The following is a 5,005-nucleotide window of genomic DNA, read 5'->3' on the forward strand; positions in this document are numbered from 1 at the left end:
AACGCTCTCTTCTCTATGCAACAACAACTCATTTGAATATCATGCTATCACACTTACAACTCCCAATAAGATCCATATTGTAGTCATTTATCGCCCCCCAGGTCAGCTGGGTACTTTTGTAGAGGAGCTGGATGTGCTGCTGTCCTCTTTTCCTGAGGATGGAACCCCACTTCTAGTCTTTGGTGACTTCAACATTCATCTCGAAAAGCCGCATGCAACAGACTTCATCTCTCTCCTAGCCTCTTTCAATCTCAAACGACTCATCACCACAGGTACTCACAAATCAGGCAACCAACTGGACCTGGTTTACACACGCAACTGCATCACAGACAACATTTTGGTGACACCTCTCCATGTTTCAGATCATTTCCTCATTACTTTCAGTCTACAACTCTCTACCCCCGCACCACCAACCCCACCACCAGTCACTTTCAGGTGAAACCTGCGCTCACTTTCTCCCTCCCATCTTTCCTCTGCCGTGTCATCTTCTCTTCCCCCACCCTCACAATTCTCATCTCTGGATGCAAATACCGCAACGGATACCTTATGCTCCATCTTAACTTCTTCTCTAGACAATATCTGCCCTCTCTCCTCCAGGCCAGCACGCGCTACTCCCTCCAACCCCTGGTTATCTGAGGTTCTTCGTGAACACCGGACCGAACTCAGGGCAGCGGAGAGGAAATGGCGCAAATCAAAAGACACATCTGACCTGAGTATGTATAAATCTCTCCTCTCTTCCTTTTCTGTTGATATTCATGCTGCAAAATCTTCATACTTCCACAACAAGATCAACAGCTCCTCCAACATACGATCACTCTTCAAGACATTCAACTCTCTCCTCTGTCCACCTCCACCACCACCCACCTCCTCCTTAACTGCTGACGATTTTGCAAACTTCTTCACCAACAAAACAACAACTATCAGCAGTCAGTTCTCAGCTCCACACACACAGGAACCCAGACTGACCACTTCCACAGCCAATGTCCCTCTGTCCTCCTTTTCTCTGCTATCCGAGGAAGAAGTATCTACACTTCTCCTCTCCAGTCATCCTACCACCTGCCCTCTAGACCCCATCCCCTCACACCTTCTACAAGCCATCTCTCCCACACTTCTACCAGCACTCACACACATCATCAACTCATCCCTACATACTGGCACTTTCCCTACAGCATTCAAACAGGCTCGGGTTACTCCACTGCTTAAAAAACCAACACTAAACACATCATCTGTAGAGAATTACAGACCTATCTCTCTCCTACTGTTCATTGCGAAAACACTTGAAAGAGCTGTTTTCAACCAAGTAACATCCTTCTTGTCTCAAAACAACCAGCTGGATGTCAACCAATCTGGCTTCAAGAAAGGCCATTCAACTGAGACTGCATTACTGTCGGTCACTGAAGCCCTACGGATCGCAAAAGCTGCTTCCAAATCTTCAGTCCTCATTCTCCTGGATCTGTCTGCTGCCTTCGACACTGTGAATCATCAGATCCTTATGTCCAGCCTCTCATCACTGGGCATCACAGGAACTTCCCTCCGCTGGTTCAAGGGCTATCTCACAGGTAGGTCCTTCAGGGTCGCATGGAGAGGCGAGGTATCCAAAGCACATCAAATGACCACAGGGGTTCCCCAGGGTTCAGTTCTTGGTCCCCTCCTCTTCTCCATCTACACCACATCACCTGGACACATCATACAGGCACATGGTTTCTCATACCACTGCTATGCTGATGACACACAGCTCTTCCTCTCATTTCAACCAGATGATCCCACAGTAGCTGCACGGATCTCAAGCTGTCTGGCGGACATCTCGACATGGATGAAGGAACATCACCTGCAGCTCAACCTGGCAAAGACTGAGCTTCTCGTCCTCCCTGCCAATCCGTCTCTACAGCACGACTTCACTATCCAGCTAGAATCATCATCAATCACCCCATCAAGGTCGGTCAGAAATCTTGGAGTAACGTTTGATGACCAGCTGACCTTCACAGATCACATTTCAAAGACAGCTCGATCATGCAGGTTTGCACTGCACAACATCAGGAAGATCAGGCCTTTCCTAACTGATCATGCAACACAACCTCTCGTCCGGGCCCTGGTCATTTCTAGGCTTGACTACTGCAATGCTCTTCTGGCCGGACTTCCATCATGTGCAACCAAACCTCTACAAATGATTCAGAATGCTGCAGCTCGTCTTATCTTCAACGAGCCCAAGAGGGCCCACGTCACTCCTCTGTTCATCTCTCTGCACTGGCTACCTCTCGCTGCTCGCATCAAGTTCAAGGCATTGACGCTTGCTTACAGATCTATCACAGGCTCAGCTCCTTCCTACTTTCACTCAATCCTACGGGTCTACATCCCTACCAGAAGCCTACGATCGGTCAAAGAGCGACGTCTCGTGGTTCCATCACAGAAAGCCACAAAATCACTTTCCAGAACATTCTCATTCACAGTTCCATGCTGGTGGAACGCTCTCCCCACCCTCATTCGGAATGCAGAATCCCTGACAACATTCAAAAGACAGCTGAAAACCCATCTCTTCCGTGAGCACTTAATCTTATTAAAAAAAAAAATAAAAAAATTCCTTCCCCTTCCCTTTAAAACCTCACTTGTCGGGTTTATGCTACTCTGAATAATGCCTGAACTTTGTTTTTTGAGCACTACTTGCGTTGTTTTTGCCTCTTCATGATGACTCGCTTAATTTTGTCCTAATCTGTAAGTCGCTTTGGATAAAAGCGTCTGCTAAATGACTAAATGTAAAAATTTAAATGTAATGCTACCGCTAACCCGGACGTCGACGTTACTTCAGTGGTTTGGGAAAAGCACGAAAAAGGATGTAGTGTAATGATGAATTATTCTATTTTCCGAAGTGTTAACAACTTAGTATTAACTAATAATTGTTGCAAACTGGTACTACCAACAAAATATTAGTGCATTCCTGGAACTGGGCGTCGTTACAGTACATCCTTATGCATCGCTTTCTGCCAGGACTTTTACAGGTTTTCCCAAATATCCCAATGTACTTACAAACTTTCCAATGCCTCGTTTTATGAGTACAGAACCTATTTGTACTACTGTAGAAGTTTGGTACTATTCTGGGCATTATTAGTGGGGTAATTTACGAGATACATCATAGGATCCATTAGCGCCTGCACTAACCCATTCGGCTGATTTCTCTAAATAAGCTCTATGAAATGTATGCATTTATCCAAAGTGCCTTAAAAAAAGAGGAACAAAAGCTAAAGACACCGTTTGAGATGCATACAAGATGCAACTAGAACAAATGTAAATGCATTTAGTTTCTCCAAAGAAAAAGAGAAAATCTAACAACAAAATCGATCAAAATCGACAAGTTCTGGTTTAATCATCTGGCAGGCGATTCAGTGGAGCTGCACGATTAACCCTTAAAAAATTGCAATCTTGATTCAAACAGCCACATGATCTCATTCATAAATGACAAAGATTTGGCTATGTCTATTGAAGGTAGGGTAGGCAATTTGTTTTATAAACACTTTTTGTTATACTGGTTGAAACTCTCTTCACATCCTGATAGCAATCAACAATAGAAGTGGTCTAAATAGTCTTAGTGTGCAAAAGGCCATGGTCCTGTTATATTTATGTTCTTATTATAGTATAGTTTAGTTGTACAGTGTTCTTTTGTAGTGTTGTGTCTGCTGAGTAGGCGGAGTTTGAATCGGAAGGCTCGCGAGTTCTGTGAGAATGACGCGAGATCGCATATACGCGGCAATGGAGGAAAGAGTGAAGAAATGTGGCGCGAGTTATTATGAGCAAACGAGACGAGTTAAGGTGCATCAGAAGGCCATAAAGTTATAGATCGATAATATAGCTGGTGAGCAGTTTGGTATTTCATATGTGATGGGCGGCTGATGTTGTGTGATCGCTCCTGAGGTTGTTGGATTTCTGTGGTGAATACTCGCGCGTGCGTCATTGCAGACTGTAAGTGCTTATCTTACATTTATTTTGTCTAATAATCATTGTTTGATATTCTGTTTAATGCATCAATAAGATATTTATTCAGTCATAAAAGAACAGCTGCTATATTATACCTGCATCACAAGTTTGTGATGTCTTTCACGTTCAATCACGTGAAGTGATAATGACGCAGCATTTTTATTGTAAGAGTTGTAACAGAAACTAATTGAGTTTGTTTGTTTTATTATAGAACCACACACGTTTATCTACATTTATCCAGCTGACCATATCACACAAACCCATCACACAAACACACACTGAACATCACAGCACACGAAGCTACAGGCCCTTTTGAACATCATCATATTAACCCTATCAGGACCGGACGGCATCGCGTCTGAGGATCGACGTTTCTGCACCCTTCTTCCATTAAGTGGACTTCATCTGGAATACTTGGGACTTCTTAAAACTGAGTACACTTGCTTATTACCACCAATTCGTTGCCCTCTCTTAATATAATTGTATCGTTTGAATATAACCACATTGTTTTTATTGTTTGTTTATTTTACGTAGGCCTACGCTGTTTATTGTGATATTTACATTTTGTTGACATTGTGAGAAACTATCAATCAATACAGTGAGGGAATTTGATCTTTGACTCTGGTTTCTTTACTCCTCTCCTAGTTACTGGACATTAATTGTGTATTAATACTCTAAGGTGATTTAGAACCGTAATAGCAATCAGTGCATTCTACAGCCTTCAATACATTTTATGGTCCTTCGAGCCGGAGCTATAACCACCTTAGCGATGATGTCCAGAACTAGTGAGGAAGCTATAGAGCCAGAGGTTGTACGTCCTCGTAGAGAAACAAGACGGCCAACACATTTGAGTGACTATGAGGTTAGTTATCCTCAGAAACAGTTAGCATTTGCAGATGAGCAGTCTGATATGCTTAGTTTTATGCGTGAAATGAGGGAGGAAAACAGGCGAATGAGGCAGGACATGCAACGCATATCTGATATGATTGTTAACTCTCCTGTGCTAGCTTCCCAGGTTTCATTATCTGAGCAACGGCTT

The 5,005-nt window shown here is 43.4% G+C and overlaps 1 long non-coding RNA gene across 1 annotated transcript; it reads left to right on the plus strand.

The window, feature by feature from the left end:
* The first annotated feature begins 3,664 nt into the window (after positions 1 to 3,664).
* Positions 3,665 to 4,578, plus strand: LOC309474804. The gene is made up of 2 exons (XR_014197427.1): positions 3,665 to 3,951; positions 4,178 to 4,578. It is a non-coding gene; the product is annotated as an uncharacterized lncRNA (long non-coding RNA).
* Positions 4,579 to 5,005: the final 427 nt, after the last annotated feature.

This window comes from Leuciscus leuciscus (assembly GCF_965113295.1).
Source record: "Leuciscus leuciscus genome assembly, chromosome: 14".
Lineage (NCBI taxonomy): Eukaryota > Metazoa > Chordata > Actinopteri > Cypriniformes > Leuciscidae > Leuciscus > Leuciscus leuciscus.